Here is a 16,136-nt window from a genome sequence, read left to right as displayed (position 1 = left end):
GCCCCTTACTCTTTCCCACCCATTCGTTACATTCAACCTCTTACGAGACCGACCAAACATAGACAGGAAAACAAGACCACACACTTTGCGCAATCGGAATCGATGGCAGGGTGTCCCTCGCCGCATTTGCTACGATGGCCATTTGCTAATTCTGCAGAAGCGGCGGCGGCGACGACGACGACGACGACGACGACGAAGACGACGACCGCGGGAGGCTCAGAGATTTGTGAGAAATACATCTATAAAATGTAATTCAGAATGCCTCGTCCCACCTTATGCCGTACCGCTTTGGCAAATGCTTTATCAGCGCCATTCGCCTTAATCACATCTGAGAGTAATTCTTAATAAAACGCCTCTCGCAAATTGTTCGCCATCACAGATACTGTTTGCTATACGGCCATGACGCGCAACTGATTTCCAAAATTCGTCTTCCTCCTGTGAGGATGGAACTCACGACTCCTGGTTTACTAGACCAGTGCTCTACCACTGAGCTAAAGGGGCGCGGCCTAGCGGAACTTTTGCGTACTTCGTCCGTACGGTCGTCTGAATCTTCAGACTTCAGCTGACAACACTTCATATTTTTCACTAATATTTGCAGCTATGGCGACCCATTACTGCTTGGATACACATCTGACACGTAGCCGATGTTCTCTCCAAACAAAACCACCTGCACTTCAGAACATGACTTTCACACATGTCTACAAAATCACCTTCACCTTCATATACAGTTTTCTTGCGACTGATTGAGACGTAGGCAAATTTTAAAGTTGCTATTTCCATTACATCACGTTAATCAGAAAATCGGTAATTTACATCTGCAGTGGAGAAAAATTCCGTTCCGCCCAGCGAAGGGCTCGAACCCACGACCCTGTGATTAAGAGTCTCATGCTCTACCGACTGAGCTGGCCGTGCTGCCTCGTTGGGTACCTCCTGGGTAGCAGATCACACAGTACTCGTTTGGGTTGGTTGGTCCCATACAGAATCTCTCCATGCTGCCTAATGTTTTCCTAACGACACTCGTCACGTACTTCACTTTTATTTCATAATCATTTCTGAGAGGTAAAGGAATTGCATGACAATCTGCAGAGCTAGCGGCGTCAAAATTAACACACATACTTGACGTGACTAAAAAGCCGAACGAGTTACTTTCCGACGTTGTTTTAGATGTGCAAGTGCCAGTCAAACCTCGCGGTGAGGGCACTCTGCCGACCATTTCGCTAGTTAACACCGGTCTTCTTGTGTGTGTTTCAAGCTCAAGACCATCTTCAAGCACAAAATGGTCAACAGCAACATTCAGACGGTTTCGTACTGCACAATTGCTACATTAAAACGGTATGTTTGTTTCTCAGAACTGGAAAAACACGACCGTGACAGGATTCGAACCTGCAATCTTCGGATCCGAAGTCCGACGCCTTATCCATTTTTTTTTTTTTTTTTTTATTTTTATTTAAGTTTAGGGCCTCCTTCCTCCCCTTCAGCCCCGCCTTGCGCTTGCCATAAATCGCCTTCATCGGCGTCGGCTTCATCTGCCATGATTTCTGAATTACTTATTCTTCTGAACTATTCCGATTTCCAAACCAAAGATAATTTTTTTATAGAAAATGAAAAGGAACTCTGGTCCGCTAGAAAAACAGAAGAAAATAAAATAGTTCTTGTCGTAACACTGTTCAGTATACGTCACTGTGACATTTGAAGAAGAAAAGAAAGAAAAACAAAGCAATGTAGAATGAAGGAAAGAAAAAAATACTTCTTTCATCGAAGAACGACTTCTAAAAAATTCGCATATCGTTTCCTGTAATGTCTCGTCTGTGAAAGTATGTGAAACTGTAATGCCAGGTAAAGACAGAACGCCGCCTCACTCTTGGGTTCTTGCGTCTGTAAATAATGAACATAATGACCCTTCAACCAATTGACAGAGTTCCGTTTGGTGTTCGGGTACGGCACTGAATCCGGATACAGGAAATCTTCAGGTTTAATACAAAGCTGGGAAGTCCTCATAATCGTAGCCAGTTTCCGGCGAATGCATGGCCAAACTGCTTGGACAGTGGTGCACAGAAAACGATGTTCATCAGTATCAGGCAAATTGCACGTTAGGCACAAAGGTGAGTCAGCCAAATGTAGAGCATGAAGTCGTGAATTGGTACTTATTTTACGGTTCACGACCCTGTACCAAGAGGCTTTCACTGACGTTGGTAAATCACGGCTATGTATGTTTTTCCATATCACTGGCCAGCGATGATTGGGGTATTTGTGTTCGATGTTGTTCCTGTTCTTGGTTGCCAGTAGTTTATTATAAACTAACTTCACCACGGAAAGCTCATTTTCTGGGAGAGTTGACCGTACGTAACTGAACTCAATGAAAAAGCTCTTAAAGTGAGTCAGCGCAGGCGGAATATGTTGAACAGAGACGGGAGGCTGCAGGCAGGCCGTCGCTATTTCGGTTAACAAGTGAGCCGTTAGACTGTTCGGTAACGACCTCCACCGTTTGTAGGTGGTGCATACGTACAAAGCTCGTGACTTGGAACGAACATCTGTTAAATTTAAGCCTCCATCGGTCGTGGAGAGAGTGAGCGTATCGTACTTGACTTTAAAAATGTGTCCACGTGTGACAAAATGGCCTAGAGCGGACATCATACGCTTCGCTGTCTCCTGTGGCATGGGCAGTACTTGTGCAACGTAGTTAATCTTTGAGGTGAGGTAGACATTAGCGAAGGTGACTTTCTGCAGTTCATCAAGGCTTCTTAGGTAGTGGGTCTGCATGCAAGCACGCATACTTGCCAGGAGATTCCTATAGTTCACCGCAATTGTGTGCTGTATGTTGCTCCTGTACTCAATACCAAGGCATTTCATTTTAGAAATTAGTTGCAACTGACCGTGATGGTGCAGCGAGATGCCGCGTCCTATGTTCATGATGCCAGATTTCCTGGCATTCAACTTCGCACCCGCAACAAGTTCGTAGTTTTTGACGATCTGAAGGGCTTCCTCGACTTCACCTTCGTCCATGACCAAAAATCCGACGTCATCCGCATATGCAGTACAAACAATCTTAATGCCGTGGATGGTTAATCCTTGTAGACGCTGTGTCAAGGTGACAAGCAAAGGCTCAATGGCAATGGCAAACAAGGCCATTGACATAGGGCATCCCTGTCGCACTGAATTAGTAATATTAATTGATGCGCTCAGCTGGCCATTCACCATGAGTCGAGTTACTCCTTTACGAAGGAGCTCATGTATAAGATTGATAAAACGTAGTGGAAATCCCATGGCATGCATCGTCCGGATGAGAAACTGATGGTTTACTCTGTCGAATGCCTTTGAAAAGTCAAGGGAAACTAGCGCACACCGTATCTTGCACGCATCTGCAATGGCTATAACGTCCCTGTATTGAGACAAATTTTGGAAGATCGTCCTACCGACACCTACGCTGGTCTGGTACTGACCAATGACAGTATTCATCAACATTTTCAATCTATTAGAAATAATACGTGCTAAAATTTTGTAGTCACTGTTCAGTAAAGTAAGCGGCCGAAAATCGTCAACAGAACTGCACATTGGGCGTTTAGGGATTAAAACCACGATGCCTTCCACGAGAGCCTGAGGAACATTAAAATCAGGCCGTAAAATTTCATTAAACATACTCAACAACTTGGGCTTTAATTTGTCGCAGAAAGTAAGATAAAATTCGGCAGTGAGACCGTCGGGTCCGGGCGATTTATTTTTCGGACTTCGTGATAGCGCAGAATCCAATTCGTCTTCATCAATTTCTCGCATGAGAGTTTCGACTTCAGCAGCACCCAAAGACCTTTGCAAGTTATTGAGTAATTCATCGTGAGTTCCATCGTCGGTATGTGTCGTTGCCAGGAGATCTGCCAGGTGATTGTGAAGTGCGTTACGTATGTCTTGTTGCCGCGTGAGCGCAACGCCTTCACTCAACTGAAGACGAGTTATTAATCTCCGCCGCCCCCTCTTATTTTCACGAATGACGTGAAACATGGATGTCATTTCGTCGTCTATCACATTCTGGGGCCTGGACCTTATTTGAAAGCCTTCTGCCTGCTGCCGCTGAAGTTTTAATAATTTTGCCTTAATTTTTTTAATCTGCATAAAATTTCAGGTACAGTCACATCGGACTGGTAAAGCTCCCTGAGACAAGTAAAATAAAACTCAGACGTTTGCCGTTGCCACCAGGATTTGTCCCGAGCGTAGCGTTTAAACATTTTTGATAAAGTTGGTTTGGCATGTGTTATCCACCATTCAGTAACGGAGGCATACTGTGCAACCCGTCGTTCACATGCCTCCCATGTTGCGTTAAAGACACGGTGACAGTCAACATCGTTAAGGAGAGCATTGTTAAGTTTCCAGAAACCTCTGCCGCGAAATGTGCCTTGCTTGACCATGTGAACAGTACAAATATATGCGGCATGATCGGAAAAAATTGTGGGCCAAACTTCGGATTGGAGGACTTGAGTCTTCATACACGCCGATACATAGATTCTGTCTAGCCGGCTTGCAGAGTGGTTCGTGACATGAGTGAACCCAGGTGCCGCTCCGTGCGTATGCTCCCATGTGTCAATGAGGTTCATTTCTTGGACGATACGTTCTAGTTCTCCAGATGTGTTAAAATTAGGCGTCTGGTCTTTTGGACTTAAGACACAATTGAAGTCACCCGCAAAAATTATACGATCGTAGGTTCCCCTAAAAAGTGGGACTATGGCGCTTGTGAAGAACTCAGCCCTAGCACGCCTATTGCTACTGCCGGACGGGGCGTAAACATTGATTATGCGTGTCCGATGGAAAGTGACAGCGATCCCTCTATGATCAGGCAGTTTTTCTGCGTCGGTCGCTACAATCCCTTCTTTTAACAGAATCGCTGTCCCTAAATTCGCACCGCTCCCGGAATTGGAGAGAGTAGTATAACCAGTTATTCGGTCAAGTTCAATCGCAGCGACTTCTTGAAGTAACAGAATATCGATATCCGCTGCGTATACAAAATCTTGTAAATTACGGAGCCGCCAGTACGACTGTATCTTATTGATGTTTAACGTGGCAATTTTATAGGCTTGGGGCTCGTTCATGGGAGAAGGCACATACTATTAATTAAACAGTCTTAGAAGGATGGCTAACGAAATTGAGGCCAAGCGCGTCAGTCGGAGTTCCTGTAGTTCCCGGTACGGTTGGTGTATGCCGCTCTGTGGGGGGTGCCGAAGATTCCGTCTCAATGGTCCGCATGACAGCCGCATCATTGCTCGCATCCAATACTTCCATTTCCTGTGCCCAATTCCCAGTGAGAGTGGCCTCTGACAATAGCGATCCTGCGTTTCCTTGAGCGTGGGTATCCGGCAAAACGACTCTACTCGAGGTATCACTATCTTCCACCCGTCGTGGATTCACAGGGGGAGACACTACAGGATCAATGTCCATTCGACCAGACGCAGGGAGACCAACTTCAGAGGGTTCAGAAGTGTTCTGACTCATTTGGCTGCTTATTCGTTTCGCTTTGTCGCGGAGCTGTGGGGCGAGCTGATTAGCTCCTTGATGTGCAAGTCTCCGCTTCTTTTTGGAAGGCTTCCTGTTAGGGTTCGCAGTATCATCAACATCCGAAGTGGACTGTTGACTCTGGGGTTGATCCGCCGGGAACACAGCGTCTACTTCATCCTCAGTACCAGTGGCATCAACCACTGGGGAGTCATCCGTCGTTACCTCCATCTCTGAGTGTGGTAGCGGCGGTGCCGCGTCAGCACTCGGTTCTTCGACGTTATCGGCCAAAACATCATTCAAACGAGGGGTATCTACAGGCGGGGTCGCGGGTGGAAGACCAGAAGCCGCGACAGCGTATGTCAGTGGCAGTGCCGTCGTCACAGGGGGGCTAGCGGCTTCACCGACAGGTATCTGCGTCACGCGTCTTTGTATACAGTCAGAGCGCACGTGGCCGGGCGCACCACAGCCGGCACACGTTTTTGGCTGCCCATCATATATGACAATTCCGCGATGTCCACCTACGTAAATATATGAAGGTATGTGCTTCTGTAGATCGATCTTAACCTGCCTGACGCCGTTAAGCACCGGAAATTTGTGGGCTTTGGACCAACGCTCCGCAAAATTGTTAATGACCCTCCCGTAAGGTGTTAAGGCAGAATTTATTTGCGCGGCTGATATTTCAAACGGGAGTTCGAAAATACGTGCCGTTCGGATGCCCAGTCCAGCATGCGTAATGCTGACGTCACTGACGGTACCATCGCTATGTTTAAACTTCAGTACACCTCCACTGGACTCCACAATTCTATCACACAGTTCAGAGGACGTTAATTTCACATAAACAACACTAGTCACGATAGAGAAATTTATCCCTACAATGTCATCAAAAGTAATCTTAGCTGTTTCCTCTAACCATGCTTCAACTTCAAACGAATTTGGTTTCGAAAAGTTCCTATCAAAGGTAAACTTCAAGGTATCTTTCCTGTTAGTCGGATTCATAATCCCATATCAGATCCTACAGAACGGAACGAATACTAATAAGCAGACGCTGTAAGCACGCGACTCACCGCCTGACGTAAACACTTCCTGCCGCAGCGCGCTGGCTCCATTAGGCCACACGGTCACTGACGACCAAGTATAACTTATATACGATTCATCTCGAAACGCTCACACCCCCTGAGGAATTGTGTTTTCGTTCCACACAGCCGCTGCCCCTTACTCTTTCCCACCCATTCGTTACATTCAACCTCTTACGAGACCGACCAAACATAGACAGGAAAACAAGACCACACACTTTGCGCAATCGGAATCGATGGCAGGGTGTCCCTCGCCGCATTTGCTACGATGGCCATTTGCTAATTCTGCAGAAGCGGCGGCGGCGACGACGACGACGACCCACGACGACGAAGACGACGACCGCGGGAGGCTCAGGGATTTGTGAGAAATACATCTATAAAATGTAATTCAGAATGCCTCGTCCCACCTTATGCCGTACCGCTTTGGCAAATGCTTTATCAGCGCCATTCGCCTTAATCACATCTGAGAGTAATTCTTAATAAAACGCCTCTCGCTAATTGTTCGCCATCACAGATACTGTTTGCTATACGGCCATGACGCGCAACTGATTTCCAAAATTCGTCTTCCTCCTGTGAGGATGGAACTCACGACTCCTGGTTTACTAGACCAGTGCTCTACCACTGAGCTAAAGAGGCGCGGCCTAGCGGAACTTTTGCGTACTTCGTCCGTACGGTCGTCTGAATCTTCAGACTTCAGCTGACAACACTTCATATTTTTCACAAATATTTGCAGCTATGGCGACCCATTACTGCTTGGATACACATCTGACACGTAGCCGATGTTCTCTCCAAACAAAATCACCTGCACTTCAGAACATGACTTTCACACATGTCTACAAAATCACCTTCACCTTCATATACAGTTTTCTTGCGACTGATTGAGACGTAGGCAAATTTTAAAGTTGCTATTTCCATTACATCACGTTAATCAGAAAATCGGTAATTTACATCTGCAGTGGAGAAAAATTCCGTTCCGCCCAGCGAAGGGCTCGAACCCACGACCCTGTGATTAAGAGTCTCATGCTCTACCGACTGAGCTGGCCGTGCTGCCTCGTTGGGTACCTCCTGGGTAGCAGATCACACAGTACTCGTTTGGGTTGGTTGGTCCCATACAGAATCTCTCCATGCTGCCTAATGTTTTCCTAACGACACTCGTCACGTACTTCACTTTTATTTCATAATCATTTCTGAGAGGTAAAGGAATTGCATGACAATCTGCAGAGCTAGCGGCGTCAAAATTAACACACATACTTGACGTGACTCAAAAGCCGAACGAGTTACTTTCCGACGTTGTTTTAGATGTGCAAGTGCCAGTCAAACCTCGCGGTGAGGGCACTCTGCCGACCATTTCGCTAGTTAACACCGGTCTTCTTGTGTGTGTTTCAAGCTCAAGACCATCTTCAAGCACAAAATGGTCAACAGCAACATTCAGACGGTTTCGTACTGCACAATTGCTACATTAAAACGGTATGTTTGTTTCTCAGAACTGGAAAAACACGACCGTGACAGGATTCGAACCTGCAATCTTCGGATCCGAAGTCCGACGCCTTATACATTAGGCCACACGGTCACTGACGACCAAGTATAACTTATATACGATTTATCTCGAAACGCTCACACCCCCTGAGGAATTGTGTTTTCGTTCCACACAGCCGCTGCCCCTTACTCTTTCCCACCCATTCGTTACATTCAACCTCTTACGAGACCGACCAAACATAGACAGGAAAACAAGACCACACACTTTGCGCAATCGGAATCGATGGCAGGGTGTCCCTCGCCGCATTTGCTACGATGGCCATTTGCTAATTCTGCAGAAAACGGCGGCGGCGGCGACGACGACGACGACGACGACGACGACGACGAAGACGACGACCGCGGGAGGCTCAGAGATTTGTGAGAAATACATCTATAAAATGTAATTCAGAATGCCTCGTCCCACCTTATGCCGTACCGCTTTGGCAAAATGCTTTATCAGCGCCATTCGCCTTAATCACATCTGAGAGTAATTCTTAATAAAACGCCTCTCGCTAATTGTTCCCCATCACAGATACTGTTTGCTATACGGCCATGACGCGCAACTGATTTCCAAAATTCGTCTTCCTCCTGTGAGGATGGAACTCACGAATCCTGGTTTACTAGACCAGTGCTCTACCACTGAGCTAAAGAGGCGCGGCCTAGCGGAACTTTTGCGTACTTCGTCCGTACGGTCGTCTGAATCTTCAGACTTCAGCTGACAACACTTCATATTTTTCACTAATATTTGCAGCTATGGCGACCCATTACTGCTTGGATACACATCTGACACGTAGCCGATGTTCTCTCCAAACAAAATCACCTGCACTTCAGAACATGACTTTCACACATGTCTACAAAATCACCTTCACCTTCAAATACAGTTTTCTTGCGACTGATTGAGACGTAGGCAAATTTTAAAGTTGCTATTTCCATTACATCACGTTAATCAGAAAATCGGTAATTTACATCTGCAGTGGAGAAAAATTCCGTTCCGCCCAGCGAAGGGCTCGAACCCACGACCCTGTGATTAAGAGTCTCATGCTCTACCGACTGAGCTAGCCGTGCTGCCTCGTTGGGTACCTCCTGGGTAGCAGATCACACAGTACTCGTTTGGGTTGGTTGGTCCCATACAGAATCTCTCCATGCTGCCTAATGTTTTCCTAACGACACTCGTCACGTACTTCACTTTTATTTCATAATCATTTCTGAGAGGTAAAGGAATTGCATGACAATCTGCAGAGCTAGCGGCGTCAAAATTAACACACATACTTGACGTGACTAAAAAGCCGAACGAGTTACTTTCCGACGTTGTTTTAGATGTGCAAGTGCCAGTCAAACCTCGCGGTGAGGGCACTCTGCCGACCATTTCGCTAGTTAACACCGGTCTTCTTGTGTGTGTTTCAAGCTCAAGACCATCTTCAAGCACAAAATGGTCAACAGCAACATTCAGACGGTTTCGTACTGCACAATTGCTACATTAAACCGGTATGTTTGTTTCTCAGAACTGGAAAAACACGACCGTGACAGGATTCGAACCTGCAATCTTCGGATCCGAAGTCCGACGCCTTATCCATTAGGCCACACGGTCACTGACGACCAAGTATAACTTATATACGATTCATCTCGAAACGCTCACACCCCCTGAGGAATTGTGTTTTCGTTCCACACATCCGCTGCCCCTTACTCTTTCCCACCCATTCGTTACATTCAACCTCTTACGAGACCGACCAAACATAGACAGGAAAACAAGACCACACACTTTGCGCAATCGGAATCGATGGCAGGGTGTCCCTCGCCGCATTTGCTACGATGGCCATTTGCTAATTCTGCAGAAGCGGCGGCGGCGACGACGACGACGACCCACGACGACGAAGACGACGACCGCGGGAGGCTCAGGGATTTGTGAGAAATACATCTATAAAATGTAATTCAGAATGCCTCGTCCCACCTTATGCCGTACCGCTTTGGCAAATGCTTTATCAGCGCCATTCGCCTTAATCACATCTGAGAGTAATTCTTAATAAAACGCCTCTCGCTAATTGTTCGCCATCACAGATACTGTTTGCTATACGGCCATGACGCGCAACTGATTTCCAAAATTCGTCTTCCTCCTGTGAGGATGGAACTCACGACTCCTGGTTTACTAGACCAGTGCTCTACCACTGAGCTAAAGAGGCGCGGCCTAGCGGAACTTTTGCGTACTTCGTCCGTACGGTCGTCTGAATCTTCAGACTTCAGCTGACAACACTTCATATTTTTCACAAATATTTGCAGCTATGGCGACCCATTACTGCTTGGATACACATCTGACACGTAGCCGATGTTCTCTCCAAACAAAATCACCTGCACTTCAGAACATGACTTTCACACATGTCTACAAAATCACCTTCACCTTCATATACAGTTTTCTTGCGACTGATTGAGACGTAGGCAAATTTTAAAGTTGCTATTTCCATTACATCACGTTAATCAGAAAATCGGTAATTTACATCTGCAGTGGAGAAAAATTCCGTTCCGCCCAGCGAAGGGCTCGAACCCACGACCCTGTGATTAAGAGTCTCATACTCTACCGACTGAGCTGGCCGTGCTGCCTCGTTGGGTACCTCCTGGGTAGCAGATCACACAGTACTCGTTTGGGTTGGTTGGTCCCATACAGAATCTCTCCATGCTGCCTAATGTTTTCCTAACGACACTCGTCACGTACTTCACTTTTATTTCATAATCATTTCTGAGAGGTAAAGGAATTGCATGACAATCTGCAGAGCTAGCGGCGTCAAAATTAACACACATACTTGACGTGACTCAAAAGCCGAACGAGTTACTTTCCGACGTTGTTTTAGATGTGCAAGTGCCAGTCAAACCTCGCGGTGAGGGCACTCTGCCGACCATTTCGCTAGTTAACACCGGTCTTCTTGTGTGTGTTTCAAGCTCAAGACCATCTTCAAGCACAAAATGGTCAACAGCAACATTCAGACGGTTTCGTACTGCACAATTGCTACATTAAAACGGTATGTTTGTTTCTCAGAACTGGAAAAACACGACCGTGACAGGATTCGAACCTGCAATCTTCGGATCCGAAGTCCGACGCCTTATCCATTAGGCCACACGGTCACTGACGACCAAGTATAACTTATATACGGTTTATCTCGAAACGCTCACACCCCCTGAGGAATTGTGTTTTCGTTCCACACAGCCGCTGCCCCTTACTCTTTCCCACCCATTCGTTACATTCAACCTCTTACGAGACCGACCAAACATAGACAGGAAAACAAGACCACACACTTTGCGCAATCGGAATCGATGGCAGGGTGTCCCTCGCCGCATTTGCTACGATGGCCATTTGCTAATTCTGCAGAAGCGGCGGCGGCGACGACGACGACGACGACGACGACGACGAAGACGACGACGACGACCGCGGGAGGCTCAGAGATTTGTGAGAAATACATCTATAAAATGTAATTCAGAATGCCTCGTCCCACCTTATGCCGTACCGCTTTGGCAAATGCTTTATCAGCGCCATTCGCCTTAATCACATCTGAGAGTAATTCTTAATAAAACGCCTCTCGCTAATTGTTCCCCATCACAGATACTGTTTGCTATACGGCCATGACGCGCAACTGATTTCCAAAATTCGTCTTCCTCCTGTGAGGATGGAACTCACGACTCCTGGTTTACTAGACCAGTGCTCTACCACTGAGCTAAAGAGGCGCGGCCTAGCGGAACTTTTGCGTACTTCGTCCGTACGGTCGTCTGAATCTTCAGACTTCAGCTGACAACACTTCATATTTTTCACTAATATTTGCAGCTATGGCGACCCATTACTGCTTGGATACACATCTGACACGTAGCCGATGTTCTCTCCAAACAAAATCACCTGCACTTCAGAACATGACTTTCACACATGTCTACAAAATCACCTTCACCTTCAAATACAGTTTTCTTGCGACTGATTGAGACGTAGGCAAATTTTAAAGTTGCTATTTCCATTACATCACGTTAATCAGAAAATCGGTAATTTACATCTGCAGTGGAGAAAAATTCCGTTCCGCCCAGCGAAGGGCTCGAACCCACGACCCTGTGATTAAGAGTCTCATGCTCTACCGACTGAGCTAGCCGTGCTGCCTCGTTGGGTACCTCCTGGGTAGCAGATCACACAGTACTCGTTTGGGTTGGTTGGTCCCATACAGAATCTCTCCATGCTGCCTAATGTTTTCCTAACGACACTCGTCACGTACTTCACTTTTATTTCATAATCATTTCTGAGAGGTAAAGGAATTGCATGACAATCTGCAGAGCTAGCGGCGTCAAAATTAACACACATACTTGACGTGACTAAAAAGCCGAACGAGTTACTTTCCGACGTTGTTTTAGATGTGCAAGTGCCAGTCAAACCTCGCGGTGAGGGCACTCTGCCGACCATTTCGCTAGTTAACACCGGTCTTCTTGTGTGTGTTTCAAGCTCAAGACCATCTTCAAGCACAAAATGGTCAACAGCAACATTCAGACGGTTTCGTACTGCACAATTGCTACATTAAAACGGTATGTTTGTTTCTCAGAACTGGAAAAACACGACCGTGACAGGATTCGAACCTGCAATCTTCGGATCCGAAGTCCGACGCCTTATCCATTAGGCCACACGGTCACTGACGACCAAGTATAACTTATATACGATTCATCTCGAAACGCTCACACCCCCTGAGGAATTGTGTTTTCGTTCCACACAGCCGCTGCCCCTTACTCTTTCCCACCCATTCGTTACATTCAACCTCTTACGAGACCGACCAAACATAGACAGGAAAACAAGACCACACACTTTGCGCAATCGGAATCGATGGCAGGGTGTCCCTCGCCGCATTTGCTACGATGGCCATTTGCTAATTCTGCAGAAGCGGCGGCGGCGACAACGACGACGACGACGACGACCGCGGGAGGCTCAGAGATTTCTGAGAAATACATCTATAAAATGTAATTCAGAATGCCTCGTCCCACCTTATGCCGTACCGCTTTGGCAAATGCTTTATCAGCGCCATTCGCCTTAATCACATCTGAGAGTAATTCTTAATAAAACGCCTCTCGCTAATTGTTCGCCATCACAGATACTGTTTGCTATACGGCCATGACGCGCAACTGATTTCCAAAATTCGTCTTCCTCCTGTGAGGATGGAACTCACGACTCCTGGTTTACTAGACCAGTGCTCTACCACTGAGCTAAAGAGGCGCGGCCTAGCGGAACTTTTGCGTACTTCGTCCGTACGGTCGTCTGAATCTTCAGACTTCAGCTGACAACACTTCATATTTTTCACAAATATTTGCAGCTATGGCGACCCATTACTGCTTGGATACACATCTGACACGTAGCCGATGTTCTCTCCAAACAAAATCACCTGCACTTCAGAACATGACTTTCACACATGTCTACAAAATCACCTTCACCTTCATATACAGTTTTCTTGCGACTGATTGAGACGTAGGCAAATTTTAAAGTTGCTATTTCCATTACATCACGTTAATCAGAAAATCGGTAATTTACATCTGCAGTGGAGAAAAATTCCGTTCCGCCCAGCGAAGGGCTCGTACCCACGACCCTGTGATTAAGAGTCTCACGCTCTACCGACTGAGCTGGCCGTGCTGCCTCGTTGGGTACCTCCTGGGTAGCAGATCACACAGTACTCGTTTGGGTTGGTTGGTCCCATACAGAATCTCTCCATGCTGCCTAATGTTTTCCTAACGACACTCGTCACGTACTTCACTTTTATTTCATAATCATTTCTGAGAGGTAAAGGAATTGCATGACAATCTGCAGAGCTAGCGGCGTCAAAATTAACACACATACTTGACGTGACTCAAAAGCCGAACGAGTTACTTACCGACGTTGTTTTAGATGTGCAAGTGCCAGTCAAACCTCGCGGTGAGGGCGCTCTGCCGACCATTTCGCTAGTTAACACCGGTCTTCTTGTGTGTGTTTCAAGCTCAAGACCATCTTCAAGCACAAAATGGTCAACAGCAACATTCAGACTGTTTCGTACTGCACAATTGCTACATTAAAACGGTATGTTTGTTTCTCAGAACTGGAAAAACACGACCGTGACAGGATTCGAACCTGCAATCTTCGGATCCGAAGTCCGACGCCTTATCCATTAGGCCACACGGTCACTGACGACCAAGTATAACTTATATACGATTTATCTCGAAACGCTCACACCCCCTGAGGAATTGTGTTTTCGTTCCACACAGCCGCTGCCCCTTACTCTTTCCCACCCATTCGTTACATTCAACCTCTTACGAGACCGACCAAACATAGACAGGAAAACAAGACCACACACTTTGCGCAATCGGAATCGATGGCAGGGTGTCCCTCGCCGCATTTGCTACGATGGCCATTTGCTAATTCTGCAGAAAACGGCGGCGGAGGCGACGACGACGACGACGACGACGACGACGACGAAGACGACGACCGCGGGAGGCTCAGAGATTTGTGAGAAATACATCTATAAAATGTAATTCAGAATGCCTCGTCCCACCTTATGCCGTACCGCTTTGGCAAAATGCTTTATCAGCGCCATTCGCCTTAATCACATCTGAGAGTAATTCTTAATAAAACGCCTCTCGCTAATTGTTCCCCATCACAGATACTGTTTGCTATACGGCCATGACGCGCAACTGATTTCCAAAATTCGTCTTCCTCCTGTGAGGATGGAACTCACGACTCCTGGTTTACTAGACCAGTGCTCTACCACTGAGCTAAAGAGGCGCGGCCTAGCGGAACTTTTGCGTACTTCGTCCGTACGGTCGTCTGAATCTTCAGACTTCAGCTGACAACACTTCATATTTTTCACTAATATTTGCAGCTATGGCGACCCATTACTGCTTGGATACACATCTGACACGTAGCCGATGTTCTCTCCAAACAAAATCACCTGCACTTCAGAACATGACTTTCACACATGTCTACAAAATCACCTTCACCTTCAAATACAGTTTTCTTGCGACTGATTGAGACGTAGGCAAATTTTAAAGTTGCTATTTCCATTACATCACGTTAATCAGAAAATCGGTAATTTACATCTGCAGTGGAGAAAAATTCCGTTCCGCCCAGCGAAGGGCTCGAACCCACGACCCTGTGATTAAGAGTCTCATGCTCTACCGACTGAGCTAGCCGTGCTGCCTCGTTGGGTACCTCCTGGGTAGCAGATCACACAGTACTCGTTTGGGTTGGTTGGTCCCATACAGAATCTCTCCATGCTGCCTAATGTTTTCCTAACGACACTCGTCACGTACTTCACTTTTATTTCATAATCATTTCTGAGAGGTAAAGGAATTGCATGACAATCTGCAGAGCTAGCGGCGTCAAAATTAACACACATACTTGACGTGACTCAAAAGCCGAACGAGTTACTTTCCGACGTTGTTTTAGATGTGCAAGTGCCAGTCAAACCTCGCGGTGAGGGCACTCTGCCGACCATTTCGCTAGTTAACACCGGTCTTCTTGTGTGTGTTTCAAGCTCAAGACCATCTTCAAGCACAAAATGGTCAACAGCAACATTCAGACGGTTTCGTACTGCACAATTGCTACATTAAAACGGTATGTTTGTTTCTCAGAACTGGAAAAACACGACCGTGACAGGATTCGAACCTGCAATCTTCGGATCCGAAGTCCGACGCCTTATCCATTAGGCCACACGGTCACTGACGACCAAGTATAACTTATATACGATTCATCTCGAAACGCTCACACCCCCTGAGGAATTGTGTTTTCGTTCCACACAGCCGCTGCCCCTTACTCTTTCCCACCCATTCGTTACATTCAACCTCTTACGAGACCGACCAAACATAGACAGGAAAACAAGACCACACACTTTGCGCAATCGGAATCGATGGCAGGGTGTCCCTCGCCGCATTTGCTACGATGGCCATTTGCTAATTCTGCAGAAGCGGCGGCGGCGACGACGACGACGACCCACGACGACGAAGACGACGACCGCGGGAGGCTCAGGGATTTGTGAGAAATACATCTATAAAATGTAATTCAGAATGCCTCGTCCCACCTTATGCCGTACCGCTTTGGCAAAT

The 16,136-nt window shown here is 46.7% G+C and overlaps 14 non-coding genes across 14 annotated transcripts; all 14 read right to left on the bottom strand.

Annotated features, from left to right (window-relative positions):
- Nucleotides 1-7,115: 7,115 nt before the first annotated feature.
- Nucleotides 7,116-7,187, bottom strand: Trnat-agu (transfer RNA threonine (anticodon AGU)). The gene has a single exon. It is a non-coding gene; the product is annotated as a tRNA-Thr (tRNA).
- An 861-nt stretch (nt 7,188-8,048) lies between these two features.
- On the bottom strand, nt 8,049-8,121 carry Trnar-ucg (transfer RNA arginine (anticodon UCG)). The gene has a single exon. It is a non-coding gene; the product is annotated as a tRNA-Arg (tRNA).
- Nucleotides 8,122-9,058: 937 nt separating this feature from the next.
- Trnak-cuu (transfer RNA lysine (anticodon CUU)) lies at nt 9,059-9,131 on the bottom strand. The gene has a single exon. It is a non-coding gene; the product is annotated as a tRNA-Lys (tRNA).
- A 450-nt stretch (nt 9,132-9,581) lies between these two features.
- Trnar-ucg (transfer RNA arginine (anticodon UCG)) lies at nt 9,582-9,654 on the bottom strand. Its single transcript has one exon. It is a non-coding gene; the product is annotated as a tRNA-Arg (tRNA).
- Nucleotides 9,655-10,171: 517 nt separating this feature from the next.
- Nucleotides 10,172-10,243, bottom strand: Trnat-agu (transfer RNA threonine (anticodon AGU)). Its single transcript has one exon. It is a non-coding gene; the product is annotated as a tRNA-Thr (tRNA).
- An 861-nt stretch (nt 10,244-11,104) lies between these two features.
- On the bottom strand, nt 11,105-11,177 carry Trnar-ucg (transfer RNA arginine (anticodon UCG)). Its single transcript has one exon. It is a non-coding gene; the product is annotated as a tRNA-Arg (tRNA).
- A 525-nt stretch (nt 11,178-11,702) lies between these two features.
- Trnat-agu (transfer RNA threonine (anticodon AGU)) lies at nt 11,703-11,774 on the bottom strand. Its single transcript has one exon. It is a non-coding gene; the product is annotated as a tRNA-Thr (tRNA).
- A 338-nt stretch (nt 11,775-12,112) lies between these two features.
- On the bottom strand, nt 12,113-12,185 carry Trnak-cuu (transfer RNA lysine (anticodon CUU)). Its single transcript has one exon. It is a non-coding gene; the product is annotated as a tRNA-Lys (tRNA).
- Nucleotides 12,186-12,635: 450 nt separating this feature from the next.
- Trnar-ucg (transfer RNA arginine (anticodon UCG)) lies at nt 12,636-12,708 on the bottom strand. The gene has a single exon. It is a non-coding gene; the product is annotated as a tRNA-Arg (tRNA).
- A 504-nt stretch (nt 12,709-13,212) lies between these two features.
- Nucleotides 13,213-13,284, bottom strand: Trnat-agu (transfer RNA threonine (anticodon AGU)). The gene has a single exon. It is a non-coding gene; the product is annotated as a tRNA-Thr (tRNA).
- An 861-nt stretch (nt 13,285-14,145) lies between these two features.
- Nucleotides 14,146-14,218, bottom strand: Trnar-ucg (transfer RNA arginine (anticodon UCG)). The gene has a single exon. It is a non-coding gene; the product is annotated as a tRNA-Arg (tRNA).
- Nucleotides 14,219-14,745: 527 nt separating this feature from the next.
- Nucleotides 14,746-14,817, bottom strand: Trnat-agu (transfer RNA threonine (anticodon AGU)). Its single transcript has one exon. It is a non-coding gene; the product is annotated as a tRNA-Thr (tRNA).
- A 338-nt stretch (nt 14,818-15,155) lies between these two features.
- Trnak-cuu (transfer RNA lysine (anticodon CUU)) lies at nt 15,156-15,228 on the bottom strand. The gene has a single exon. It is a non-coding gene; the product is annotated as a tRNA-Lys (tRNA).
- Nucleotides 15,229-15,678: 450 nt separating this feature from the next.
- On the bottom strand, nt 15,679-15,751 carry Trnar-ucg (transfer RNA arginine (anticodon UCG)). Its single transcript has one exon. It is a non-coding gene; the product is annotated as a tRNA-Arg (tRNA).
- Between the last annotated feature and the right edge of the window lie 385 nt (nt 15,752-16,136).

Source organism: Schistocerca gregaria, chromosome 3 (assembly GCF_023897955.1).
Source record: "Schistocerca gregaria isolate iqSchGreg1 chromosome 3, iqSchGreg1.2, whole genome shotgun sequence".
NCBI lineage: Eukaryota > Metazoa > Arthropoda > Insecta > Orthoptera > Acrididae > Schistocerca > Schistocerca gregaria.
This window is presented reverse-complemented; position numbering and strand designations above follow the sequence as displayed.